The sequence below is a fragment of the Globicephala melas genome, chromosome 5 (assembly GCF_963455315.2).
Source record: "Globicephala melas chromosome 5, mGloMel1.2, whole genome shotgun sequence".
NCBI classification, from domain to species: domain Eukaryota; kingdom Metazoa; phylum Chordata; class Mammalia; order Artiodactyla; family Delphinidae; genus Globicephala; species Globicephala melas.
The window spans coordinates 49,668,959-49,683,793 of NC_083318.1; the positions used below are offsets into that span (position 1 = coordinate 49,668,959).

The following is a 14,835-nucleotide window of genomic DNA, read 5'->3' on the forward strand; positions in this document are numbered from 1 at the left end:
GAATAGCTGCATAAAGTCAAATCAACAAAGACTGTCCAAACCTCGTATTAACAATGGTTTTGACCTCATTTGCAACAAAATCTTTTCCCAAAGCTCTTGCTGCCCAGACTACCTGCACCAAGTTTGGAACAGCAAGTGCTGCAGAGAAGTCATGCAAGTGCTTTACGTGAACTTGAGAGACAGTTCCCTCTATTCCCACGGTGCTGCTGAGGGATGGGGGATGTGGGTGCCGAAGCAGAGAAAGGGGGAGAATGCCCATGGGGCGGAAGGCTCTCCTTGCATTCTAGTTTTTCCTAAATCAGAGCTTTATAGCCTCTATGCCACATAATGAATAATTAAGAGTTTATTGTATTTTCCTCAATTGAAACTTACTTCACTGGAAGACAGTGTTGCAGAAAGATTCAGCATACAGACTCTGAGTGTAAAGCATGCCTGTGTACCCACCTACTAGCTGTGGAACTCTGGGGACACTGCTTAGCCTTTGTGCTTTTGAATCCTCATCTGTAAAACAAATTTCATAATGGTCCCTGCCTTACTGGGTTATTTTCATGATTAAATGAACTAATACACGTGAAGCAACTGTAACAAATCTTGACCTATAGTAAGTGTTCAAAATTGTGAACCATTTGGGAATGCCCAATCAGAGACAATTTAGGTTATTGGGAAACTAAAAAGTTTGAAATGTGAGAGACAATGTTGTTAAACTTAGGGCTGACCAGGACCGTAAATCTGGCTGTTAAAATAATAAACAGAGTAATTATTAGAGAATTAACAGCAACTCTTATGAAATTACATTTGAGACTTGAACCTTGCTCGAAATTCTTTAATGTTTAAGACCTATAAATGTCAGAGCTCACTAATTTCTTTGGCTTTCAATAAATGCCAGTGACTTTGAGAATTGCTGTCCCTTTAGCTTATCTGGCAAGAGCACAAGCTTAAAGGGTATCCAAGAGGGCAGTGATTATATTGATGACCCATCCTCTTCTCAGCAGAAAATACAGGTTACTGAGTTCAACCAACCTTTCAGACCACAGAACTTCTGGGGGAGCTTTTGTGTAGAGTCACTTGAACTAGGTGCTGAATGGGATTTCCAAGGGCAGAGAAGACACAGCCCCTTCTGTTAAAGGGTGCTCTATTCACTAGGAGAAATATGTTGACATACATATAAGTGTATATATATACACACACTAATGTCTAATTCTTCGGGAATCTGCAGAGAACAAGATAATTTTATCCAGTAAAATGTTTCAAGTAACCAAACTTGTCCCATTTGGGCCCCCAGAAAGTGATTTAAATATTTCAGATGGAAATCTTCCTAATAGAAGATTTTTGCATTCATTCAATAATGCAGGATCATCATTACAGACATCAGTTATTGAACTGTGCTGTAGTGTAGGGGGCTACTGAGGTATGAAGGACTGGTTGCCCCTGTCCTGAATGATCCCAGATGGATATCCTTTTTATGGTGCTTCTGTTTCTTTCCTTACGGATACACAGTTAGCTTGCCTTCACTTTCTCTCTTTTCTTAGTGGGTTGGATATCCAGAAAAAAAAATGCAGATTGTCAGAATTCTGCCCAACAGAAATTAATTAGGTCTACAATGGTTTTTTTTTTTAAATAAAGGTAAATGCAAGGAGACCATTATCTCTTGAGTACCTCCTGTGTGCTAAGCATTTCTGCATACATCGTTGTCATTTAGTCCTCTAACAATTATTGCAACATAAAGGATGTTACTGGGGTTCAAAGGGTGTCCTAATTTGACCTAGATGAGTGCTTCTCAAAGTTCAGTGTACATAAGAATCATGAGAAGAGCTTGGTAGGACAATTTCCTGGACACCATCTCCGGAGACACTGATTCAGTAGGGCTGGGGTGGGGCCCAAACACTTGCATTTCTAACAAGCTCCCAGATGATGCTACTGTTGATGGTCACTGATTAAACTGCTCTTGATGATACAGCTGGGAAGTGTCAGATGGAATTCCAAGCAATGAGTGTCTAACTTCAGAGTACATTATTTCATAAAAACACACTGTCTTGACCATGTTGCCATAAATTTTGGCTGGGGAGACATACTTTTGGCTTGGAGTCTGAATTACACTACATATAGGTCCATTTGGTAGAAAAGTCAATAGCTCCAGACTCAGAGATTTGGTTACCTAATTAGCTCCTATGCTCTTACGCACATGTCAGTATTTATTTCATTTCCATACATATTGTTGGCCAGGTATTGCTGTAGGTGCTGGTGACACAGCGGGAAACAAGAGATGCACAAATTCTTTTTCCTCATGGAGCTTACATTCTTTAAAGGGGAGTTAGACATAAAAAGAAAAGCAAATAACAGAACAAGGTAATTTCAGAAAATGATAAATGCTATGAGACAACTAACAGGGGCTGGAAGGATAGGGGACCATGAGTGTGGGGAAGTTCCTCTGGACTGGGCAGACAGGAGAGGCCTCTCCCGGGAGGTGATATTTGAGCTCATACCTTAGTGACATGAAAGAAGCAGGACATTTGAAAATCTGCGAGCAAATTCTTTCAGCCAAAGTGAAAGGTTTCTGATTTGGGGAATTAGCTTAGTGTGTTCAAGAGAGAGAAAGAAGTCCAGTGTGTCAGTGGGCTGTGCTGGTGGGGGGTGGATGGGTGAGTTGGGGAGCAGTAGGAAACCAGGAGAGAATTAGAGAGCTGGCACAGCAGAGCTGGAAAACTAATCTTTGTACAAGTGCTACATGATGGGAAGGAAGAAAGATAAAATCATGAATATGAATAGAATAAAAAAGAGATTAGGAGAAAGGCTTTGAGAAGGGCTTTTTATAAACAAGGACCTGAAAGCAGAGAAGGAGTAGTTACTTGGTTGATAAAGGTATGAAGGAACCAACTTGGAGAAATTCATTGAGAAAAACAAGCTTGTATAATGGAATGAGTGAAAAATTGAAGTATTAATTCCATTAGATGTTAATATCTGTTTACGATCAGTGCTTATTTATAGACGCCTGGCAAGAGTTAAGGGCAATAGGAATGGCCTGGAATTTAGTTTGGTTATATGTACATATGTAATTAAATAGGGCTTAATGACCGCTATGAATTAGAATCACCTGATGCTTAAAGGATACAGCTGCCTGGACCCCGTTCCAGATAAACTAAATTGGAATCTGTGGGCAGTCAGACCTGGGGTGCTGTGTGTAGTTTTGAGGCACACACCACCCCCAGTGCAGAATCATTATCCTAGAGCAGGTGTTAGCAACCTTGACTGCACATTAGAATCACTTGGTTAAGCTTCAGAAAACAACCCACGCCCAGGTCTCACCCCAATCAATTCATTCAGAATCTTTGGAAGTTAGAGGGTATGAAAACAGCAACAACAACAAACCTTCTGGCCAATTCTAACATGCTGCTGCCCTTCAGGGATACTTTGTAGGGCTACAAAGATAATGAAACCACCTCCTTGCCCTCTGAGTTTACACTCTAAAAGAGAAGGTGTGAATCAATGCAATGTAGTGTGCCCCTCATAGAAACATTAAAAGTAAAAAGTGGAGGAAAATTAGAGGTGAGAGAGATTAATTCTGTCAGTGAGGGGTGGCATAGTGTGACCAACCTGTCCCAGCTTGCTTGGAATTCTCCTGGTTCTAGCACTGAAATTCTGAGTCCCTACAAACCACTTAGTCCCATGCAAACTGGGATGGTTTGTCACCCTATGTGGTAGTGGAAGTTGCAGATGAGAGATTTGAATGGTAAAATGAGCCATGTGCCAAGTGGGCCATATGGAGGTACAAGTAGGGGTGGGGAGTCAGTGGCAGGCTGTGAGGACAACGTGCAAAAAGGCACAGCATGGGTTGAGGGCTTGGATGCATCAGGAGTTTAGTTTCATTGGTAGAAATGTATGAAGGGATTATGCAAGATGAGTCTGATGAGGCAGTTCAAAATCATCGAGGGTCTGCCTTATGTGCCCAGAAGTTTTGCATTTTACCCCAAGGCATTGAGGGGGTCGTTGATAATGTTGAAGCAATTGGTGGGGGAACATAGTTGTAGTTTTTGATTTTCATCTTAGAAAGATCCCTGGATGAAGGTTTGGTGTCACGTGCTTATTTCCATGGAACACTGCTGACTCATTGGGGGACTAACTCCTTTAACCTCTCTCAACATGCAGATTCATTAGGAAAATGCAGGGGTCACACTGGTACAGGGCAAACTTCAGATGAAAGCGTCTTCATTACTTCTATGGATTCTTCAGATGAAACAGCCTAGAAGTTGCCGCGTATTCAGACACTGGATCCATGAGTTGGGTCTCAGCCCATCTTGGCTTAGCCGCATGCCCTAAAAAGCTCATCAACTTGAGTCTTGAGGTAGCAGCTCTGAAGAACAGAGCTTGTCCCCTAACACAGATGGTGCTGGGGAGATTAATGAAGGTTAGTTTCAAAGGGTTTTGTACTCTTGGAGGAAATTTCCTACATAGATGTTTCTTCTATAGTACAAATAACAGTAGAATTGCAGCAAAATAGAACATAACCAATTTGGGAAAAACCACGCAAATAATAATCCAATTTTAATACCTGAAGCTTCGTAATATAACATTAATGTTTGGTGGATGATACATTTTGATGTCACTATTTTACCAGTTTCTCTGCTTCTTCTCCATGCACTGGCCCATTTAATGGAATGGGTGTTAAATACACTCCTTGTTGACTTTCAGCCGTATCTCTTAGCTATGTTACTCTCCCCTAATTTAAAACAAAATAAATAAACAAACAGTATGCCATGCCCTTAGTTAACAACAATATCACAAATAATATAAACAGCAATAATAAAAAAAAGTAAGTAAATAAATACAAAGTTAAACATTAATCCTTGAAGGAGATATAGCTACATAATATAAATTATTTGGAATGCTTCTGTATGAGAGATTTGTTTCTTTTCCCCATTTACTTATTTATTCAATCACTTATGTATATCAGAACGGGCACATGGATATTTATTTTTCATTATTTTAGTCACATGAACCAGGAATCATGAAACAGCATCCTTCATGCCCAAGTTGGAAGGCACTTGTGCAGGAGATCAGCTTCTATATCCTACCTCCTTCCCTCATCCCAGGTGAAGCTGTTGACTCTTCTTAGTATAACTGGACACCTCTCGAGGGAAATGTAGCTCTTACCAATAATTGCCATGGTATCCCAGGGATGCCCAGATAATGCCTTCCTGTATAAGCAAGAAAAGCAACCCATGAGCCCACGTTTCACTCTCTCTTTTCCTTCAGCAGCTACTTAGAGTGGATGCATTCTGCTTTTCATTCTTGTCTCAGAATTCTTTCTCGTTAGTCTTGTAATATGGAAGCTTATCCAATTTTTATCTGCCCTTCAAGGGCTTATATTTGGTTGAGTATTTTTTTTTAATCTCTAATTTGATCTGGGACTAATGTCAGATCATTTTTTCACAGCTCCAGTATATATCTCTCATAAATGCACATCACCCACATCTGAAGACTGAAACAAGGGGGCACGCTGTTGGATAATGCAGCCAAAGTTGCTTGTGCAGTTGTTAAGAGTACAGAACTATCCTTTAAGAAGAAGCTCAGTTCCTGAGTCAGAGCTTGTGTATACTTGGGGCTTATTCAGATAGTCAACGGAATTCTGAAATGCTCTCTGAATTTCTAAATGAAAGCCTCTCTCCACAGAGCTGCTCTTTGCAGGAGGGCAGAGGGGTATGAGTAGAGGGAGGAAAAACCATATGTGGTGTGTGTGTGTGTGTGTGTGCATGAGCACATATCCAGGATCCAGGAAGCAGGCAGGGAGCAAGAAGCCACGTGCCTCACTCCCTTTTGCTGTTGTTATTGTTGTTTTGCTTTTCACATTTCCTTTTAAGCAACTTTGTGTCCAGAAGGCTGTATGCTCACATTGGGCATCAGCGGAGGGTGGTCAGTATTGTAAAGACCTTTCCTGTTACGAGAAGTAGGAGGAGTGAATATGATGGATAAACTTGAGGAATGCTAGTGAAATGCCCTTGGAGGCTGAAAATGTTCAAGCCAGCTAGCTTACTGCACCTATCTTTAAGGCTTAGTAGAGCTATGCAGATTTCCCTGACATGACAGTCAAATACAAAGTGATTAGAAGCAGAGGAGAAACAATGACAACCAAAAAGATGAATTGCCTCAAGGAACTTAAATAGAACAATAAAGAAAGTCTCAAATATCGTATCATAGACCTTGGTTTCTGAATGCCCTTAAAGAGCCAGTTACCTGAGATGAGAGACTGAAACCCAGGAGTTTCTTATTAACAACTTAAAGCAAAGCTCAGACCCCTTTATAAATCTTCAATTCATTCAGGGCTTTCACTCTGAGATGGAGTGCTGTGTGATTCTTTCCCCTGCTGGTACTGAAGAAGACCTGATTTGGAAACACCACAATAAAACTAACTCAAATTCCCAAAGCAGAAAATGCATAAGCAGACATTTATTTCTTCTTCAATATAGTGGAGATTTCCTATAAATTTAACTTCTGATTAGAAAACTTCTTACACTGGAAAATTTCAGCAATGAAATTTCAGTAATAAGCCAAATGCAGGTCTGCTTGAGGTCGAATGAAATTTAGATGAAAAGTCTGGGATTATCAAAAAGAATGAGGGAACTTCAAGTTTCTGTACATTCAAGGTCAACGGGTTGGATTTTTTCATTTTTGATTTTTATGACAGCACATAATTTCTGTTCTTAGTTGGCTCCCTGCTTTTCTTTAAGCAATAAATTTTGGGTTATGATAGTAAACCTCACTTGTAATGAAGCCTGTATCTCTCCCTATCTGAATATTTCTATAGCACCTGTCACTTTAGCACGCCAGGGATCACTTCCTTTTATAGAAAATAACAAAAAAATGTAACATGATCATTTGATTTTCTGGTAATAGTTTATAGCAGGATGTTAATCCAGTCATTTACCTATTGAGAAACTGAGGCATAAAGAAATAAGGTCAATAGTAAACAAGTCCTACTGAACTCATCCTCCTCTAAAATAGGATGCAATACTCACGAAGCATCAACTTCTATGCGTAGTTTGTCGTTTAATTCATAACGCATACTCTTTGTACCCACTGTTGGAAAATCACTCTGGTACTGCCTGTGTTTCTCTCTGTGTTGTTGCCTTGAATTCTGATGTCATTACTATACCTTTCATATTCACTCTTTTCAATCAGTTTGTGAATTATTTAAGGGCAGAGATAGCGCTTTGAGCTTGTGTGTTTCTCTGTCATAATGCCTAGCATAAATACTCGAACCCCGTTCAATTCAAATGACAGTTGTGACAAGAGATGCCCACTGAGCCATTGCTGGGGAACCTCTAGTTTTTACTGAAGGGCTCTCATTTGTTGTGTGCCTTTATAAAGGAGTGAGTAGAGGCTGAAGATTTTGGGGGAAACCAGAGAGAATTCTCATTCTACAAGATTTTTCCTGAGGTGGATGATGTCTACATTGTTCCTCCTATGGAAGACTTACCTTTTATTCATTCCATATTGAATAAAAGGAAGGACTCTACTCTACGGAAGGGATTTATGGCTGAAAGTTTCCTTAATTATGGGCTAGTATAATAAGTCCTTCCACTATCTTAATGATTGGGGAATTAAGAAGCTCCTTAATAGAAATTGACAGGATCCACTGTCATTGCAAAGAAGGTGCTGTTATGGTCTGGAGTACCCTCCCAACCATCCCAGGATTTAGGGTTCCCCAAAGGCTCATTAACATCTCAGACCATAAGGTCTCTGAAGGAAGCACTAATGGTCCACCTCGTTATGATCTGAGGATGACTGCATGACATCCGTATCCATTGAGATGATAATGGCCCTGTAAAAACTGTTATGATGTCAGCAGAAGAAAAAAAATCTCATTTACACTTTATAATCTTTGGTTTCTAATATACCACAGTATCTAAATTATACTAGAATTATTTTACAAATCTGGCTTAATAGAGGCAGTGCATATGATACTCTGAAAAAAATCAAAATTCTCTCTTAAAACAGCTGTTATCACCCTTATATCACTGCATAAATGAAGGGGAAGATTAGTAATGCTCTCATAGTACTGAAATACTTATGAGTAATGGAATAAAATACAAAGACTTAAATTTCCCTAATTTACATACTCATTTACTCCTGGGAGTGAAAAGCAGTTCTGTTTTTAGAATGTTCCAAAACAGCAGAGAGAAAAGCCCATAGTAGTAATAATCCTAATAGGAGTTATTGTCAACCCACACTGAATACATATTATGCATTATGTCCTATGATAAGTAATTTTCCTGCAGCATCTCCTTTTAATCCTTGCAAAAGCATCTCTGAGATGGGCATCCCCATTACCCCTACTGTACAGATAAGAATAGAAAAGTGCAGAGTGGTTAAGGATCGTGTCTATGATCATCCAGACGGTCCACAGTCAAGGTGGGATTCAAACTCATTCAGCCAGACTTCAGAGTCATGCCGTGATGACCAGGAGTGTGTTAGGAAGAGTTGTCAATTTCTGAAATGGACTCATGCTTGGCCACTAACTGTGTGACTTAGGACAAATTCTTTCACCCCTTCAGACTTTTGGACTAGTAAATCTTTGGAAGCATTTTTCAACTCCAACATTTTTACTGACAAGGACATCACAATAACAGAGCTGAAATCAGAATTTTCACATCATTCCCACTATGGCTACTGGTATTTACCCGTAGTGATATCGTTGTTTTCCCATTATGATCCAGTTCAGCTGAACAGTTTTCCCCTTTGCTGCCAAATTGTGGATTTTAACATAACCTAACTGTTTATAGGAAGCATATGAGAAAAGCTATCTTCTGTTACTGTTTAACTTTGTAAAGTATACAACACACCATTTTTTCAATCAATCTCTATTTGACTCTGAACAAGGGAAAAATGGAGATGAATATAAACAGAAATCTATTAGTCAAATGCTAGTATTGCCTGTTTATAGCTCTAAGCATTTTCCGGTGTATAAACATAAGAAATCAAGTGAACATTTTAAAGAGATTTCTCTTTTGGCTTATATTTAATAAAATCAGCAGAAAAGGGGGAATCTTACAATAAAAAAAGCGCTGTAGGGGTTTTTCCAGCCTTAAGCTCAAGTTAGCTATTTGTCAGAACTCAATCTGCAATACCCACATTCTTCCACTAGAGGGGTGAATTGTTCCTAATGAATAAGGCCTCAGTGTTTGGGGGAGGGTACAGCCTAGGGCTGATAACTTATTGTACGATAATATTGTGGGCTCTGAAGATACACTTGGAGTGGCTTTTACCATAACATTCCTACTCAGTGAAGCTAACTAGAGGATAGAGAGTTCTTGAAAAGAGATTTTAAATATCAAGCCCTAATGGACATACAATCTATTTTGATTTGAAATTATTTAGGCAATGGATGGAAAGAATTTGACCATTCTACCCAAGATGTAGCAAAAGAAGATAATTTGGCTGCATGATGGCGTGAAGATGGGGACTTCTGAATATCTGAGGGGAAGCTCACTGAGGACCCCAAAGCATTTACAGCTTCTACAATTGTTTTGCAGCAAAAGAGTCATTACAATTTTTACACAAAACATGATTCATTAGGACAGCAATAGGTCCAGGAATAGAGTCCAAGATACTCTACTTTGTTTTTGAAGGTGAAGGGGATGCATTACTGCAGAGTTTATATCCTCTTTGCTACTGTGCTCACCAGAGGCGATGAGCCTCTGACTCCAGCAGGCAAAATGTTGAAGGATAGAAGTGCCGTAATCTAAAGGATTGGTTAAAAATGTATATTAGTATATCCTGACAACCACTGTTAAAAAGTAAAAGCCAAAAACTAGTTTCTAATGTTCTGGCAAAAGCAGAAATGCTTTAAACAAATTTCAAGGTCTTTCCAGTCCAGTGTTGTACTTTGGCTTTATGTGCACAGAATATAGTCATCCTTTTGACATGCTGCTGCTGAAAGAGATGCAAAGATATAAAAATTCATGGAAAGAAGGCAGTTCAAAAGAGACATATTATTAAAAGAAAAAAAAAGCAGGTCAAATGTTAGGAGTTTATTCTCTAGTAGTTTCCAAACTTCACAAGGTTTTCTAAGGATCTTTTCCCAAGGAAACTTCACATGGAACTTTCCATCAATACACAGTCCTTTCTGTTTGTGGCATAGGACAGATACCTAAAGAAATATTAGCTGAAAGTTGGGATAGCTTTTAAATTTGTGACAAACACATACACACACAGAGCCAGTCCTCATTATTCTCAGATTTTGTATTCTTGAACCTGTCAACTTGTTAAAATGTATTTGAAACCTCACAATCAATACTCATGGTATATTTTGGTCATTCACAAACCTGCACAGAGTGGAGAAAATGTGAGTTGCTGATGTTCTGAGCTAAGTCTAACACGGTGGTGCTTTGTTTCCTTGTTTCAACTCTCATGCCATAAATAAGCGTCCTTTCGTGGTCTATTTAGGGCCACGTTTTTCAAATTTTTGTGTGCTTTTTTTTTTTGGTGATTCTACCATTTAAAATCGTCCCCAAGCACAGCACTGTCTAGTGTGCGTGAGTGCAAGAAGGCTGTGATGTGCCATAGGGAGAAAATACATGTGTCAGGTAAGCTTCGTTCAGGCAGAAGTTACAGTGCAGCTGGCTGTGAGTTCAGTGTTAATGAATCAACAGTATTATTGAATAAGGTGTTTTTAAACAGAAATACAGATACAACATGCTAATGTATTTATGGGTTGACAAAAATATTGTAACCAGAGTCTCACAGGAACCTAACTCTGTATTTCTCCTAGGAGCAGTGGTTTGTAATTGATTGATTCAGTTTTTGTGGAGATTTTATAAACATAGTGACTGTGTATAATGAGAACCACCTGCAGAGAGAGAGAGAGAGGGAGAGAGAGAGAGAGGGAGAGAGAGAGAAAGAGAGAGAGAGGAAGGAGGGAAGGGAGAGGGAGGGAGAGGGAGAGCAGAGAACAGAGAAAAGGATAAAAAATGTGAGTATTAAAATAGTATTAAAATGTCTTTTGTTTTGGAATATTCATCTCTGCTGACAAAGGCATTTATTTTAATTTTTTGCATTAAATCAAATTCAACTGAAGTAGATCAAATACTCCACAACCATAAGAGAAGAAAAAAACAGCATGACAACAAAGACTGGTTTGAAATCATTAACAGCAATTCAGTGTCTACTTCATAGCTGACTATGAAGGAATTCCCTTAAATATGAGTAGTGAAATATCAGAACAGAGAAGAAAGAAGATTAAATACATCAGCAATTATAAAAAATGGAGATGTGGATTCCACATTAAGGATATGTCTGCCAATAGCAGAGACTTGGTTCTAGGCTGACCTGAATTCCATCCCAGCGCTGCCAGTTACTACAAATGTGATCTTGGGTGATTGATATAAAATCTTTAGCCTCAGTTTCTTCATATAAAAAATGGAAATAATAATATCCTACTCAGGTAGTTTCTGTGAACTTTATGTAATTTATGTAACACACGTAGCATAGGGATTATTTTACCTATGAGCATTGTTTCCCTTTTTTCCTTTTTGCTAGTGTAGTGTTTGTTTGTTGTTTCATTGTCTCACATTTGAAGGAAAATGAGACCATGATTCAAAACTTTTTATTTAGGGTAAGTCATTTACTGTGTCCAGCCTCATCCAGGTCTGCAGCAATTCCCTAAAATTCCTGTGTGGGTCCTTTGTCAGCTCCTGTACCCATTTCCTACAATAGCTATCTGGAACTATCTCCAATTTCCTCATGCTTCTCCCCTACCACTTCCTCTGTTCCTCTTTATAGATAGCCTGGATGCCTACTTCAGAGAAAATAAAGACTTTCAGAAGAGAATTCCCTCAGCTTCCCCTGCCCCATCTCTTATGACCAAATTATATGCATTCACCCCTATCATTTGTTATATATCTTTTATTAGGGTCTGGCCAATTTGTGGAGTGGTATGCTAAGTGCTTTACATATATATCTTATTTAATCCACACAACAGCTTTTTGTAGTAGTTATGACCCTTGCTACTCCAAGTGTGCTGAGTTGAGGAAGATTCTAGGCTAAATCAGAGGATGAAGTGAAAGAGATCTGTGATGAATTACTATGTGTGCTGTGGGCACATGAATAGGTTTTGGTGGTCCTTATGCCACGCAGCTGGCGTCTCAATTCTTGCCAATGTTTCAGTCTCCTAATGGAATTCTTCTCTCTCCGCCTGCCCCTTAAATGTTGGCATCACCCCGTGTCATGCCATACCTTTCCCTTTGTGACTACCACTTCAGTTGCATCAATTGACTCAATCACCAATGCCAGACACTTGGGAGTCATTCTCAAATTCTAGCTTTCCCATTACCCTGCATAGTCAATCAGTCAAAAAGTCCTGTTGATGTGATGCAGACAATATCTCTGAGATCTGTCCTTTCTCTTCTTTTTCTCTACCAGTAACTTTGTTCAGATTCATATCATTTCTTACCTGGCTTATTGCCACAGGCTTCTAATGGGCCTTCCAGCTTTTTATCTTGATCCCTGCAATCTGTTCTCCCCAGTGCTATCAAATGTGAATCTTTCTGAAACAGAAATCTGATATCACTGCTTTGCTTAACTTCCCACAATGCCTCTTTATGACTCTTGCCTAAAGGAGCATCTCCTTGGTTAGCTCATAAAAGTCTTTCTGGTCTGTCCCTTGCCTACCTCTACAGGCTTTCTTCTCATCATTTACCCCTAATGCTCACTCTTTTTTTTTTTTTTTAGGCACATCTGACCACTTTCAGCTCCTTAAACATTGATAACATACTGTCTCTTGCCTTCAAGACTTTGTACTTGTAATTCCTCCTTACTGGAACCCTCCATCTTTTGGTTGTCTAGCTAACCTCTTCTTACTTTCAAGAATGCACCTTGGGCTTCCCTGGTGGCGCAGTGGTTGAGAGTCCGCCTACCGATGCAGGGAACACGGGTTCGTACCCTGGTTCGGGAAGATCCCACATGCCGCGGAGCGGCTGGGCCCATGAGCCATGGCGGCTGAGCCTGCGCATCCGGAGCCTGTGCTCCGCAACGGGAGAGGCCACAACAGTGAGAGGCCCGCGTACCGCAAAAAAACAAAACAAACAAACAAACAAAAAAAACGCACCACAAGGGGAATTCCCTGGTGGTCCAGTGGTTAGGACTCTGTGCTTCTACTGCAGGGGGCCCAGGTTCAATCCCTGTTCAGAGAACTAAGATCCTGCAAGCTATGCGGTGTGGCTAAAAAAAAAAAAAAGCATCTTAAATACCTACTCCAGGAAATGTTCTTTGAACAAAGCCCCTTACAACGTGTATTAAATATCAATATTTCTGCAAAATCCCACTCCTAACTCTTATATATATATAATTTATTTATTTATTTATTTTATTGAAGTATAGTTGATTTACAATGTTAACTTTCTCATAGAACTTCACACATTGTTTTGTAATGGTCTATTCACTTGTCTGTCTCAGTCTTTGAGTTCACTCAGAAGCAGATGCTGACACAAGAATTTGAGTACAAATAGTTTATTAGGAAGCTGAGTCCAGGCAACTCTGGTAGGGGAGTGGAGAAATGAGTCAGGGGAAGGAGGAAAGCCAATAACGTGTGCCTCATCATACAAGTTACCATTTTGGCAACCAGAACATAAATCAGCTGAGGAACTCTGGAAATCAGTGTCAAACATATGTCTCAGTTGTTTCAAATGGAGGGTGAGGGAGCTGATTATTTATACACCAATATCCACTCATCACTGATTTGAGGGGTTATTGCTAATGGTACGAGAGTGTTGGTGGACAGGAGATAATTCCAGGGCACCATCAGCCTGCTGTGTACATAAGCCCTTAGCAAAAAGATGAAGATACTATGAGTTAGAAGTTAGGCTGGTGTGCACAGAAATATAAGGCCTGAGAGAATATGGACAGAAACTGACAGCCCACGCAACTACTTGTATAATAACCTACTTGAGAACTAGGGCCAGATAACTGAATGCTTAATGTTAAAATACTAACTTCTCCAATGTAGCACATATGGTAAAACTTAAGTAAATATTGCAGTCCAGTTTTGTCTGACTTCAAATTCTGAACTCCTTTGCTCACGCCAGACAGCCACCCGTCCCAACACAAAATAGGAGAGAGGATGAAAATGAAGAGTGTAAAAAGAAGCTTACTATATAAAACAGGTACACTTGGGTGCTTTAGGGATGCTAAAATGTGCTTAGAAAATTTCAGTTCAGCTTATGATGTGCAAGGAACTAGGTTCTTTCCTGTGGGATCACAAGGATTAAGAGACGGCCTCATTCTTCAGTATCTCACAATCATTTATGTGTGTTTGTATTTGTATATATGAGTGGGTAAGTGTGTGGGGGGTGTTATAGTAGGCAGGCAGATATGCCAGTTCAAGAAAATTTTCAAGATAAAGATGGCCACTCCACCAATCCAATTTTTTTTTTTTAATCTTTTAATGCTTCACCATGGACATAAACACTTTTCTGGGATGAAATTGCTTATCAGGGATAAACCATAGTACAGTGAAAAGAGCAGTCAATCAGGTGTCAAAAGCCATGGATTCTAAGCTTGACTTTGCGTCCAGTTGCTGTGTGACTTTGTATTCATACTGATTTTCCTGGCCTCAGTCTCCTTATCTGTGGAATGGAGTGGTGGTGAAGGGACTTTATTATTTTAGGAGCTGTAAGGTGACTTCCAGATTTATAGCTGCCATGCCATGCCTAAAAACAAGCTGTAAGCCAGGCAGTGTCAAATGAATATGTTTTCATTTTGTTTTTTCCAAAATGAGTTTTGTGACGGTTTAGTATTTACTTTTTCAAAGAATCTTTGCGTTTTCCTTGTAAGGATTAAAGGTAA

The 14,835-nt window shown here is 39.5% G+C and overlaps 1 non-coding gene across 1 annotated transcript; it reads left to right on the forward strand.

The window, feature by feature from the left end:
* The first annotated feature begins 13,111 nt into the window (after positions 1 to 13,111).
* Positions 13,112 to 13,184, forward strand: TRNAR-UCU (transfer RNA arginine (anticodon UCU)). The gene has a single exon. It is a non-coding gene; the product is annotated as a tRNA-Arg (tRNA).
* Positions 13,185 to 14,835: the final 1,651 nt, after the last annotated feature.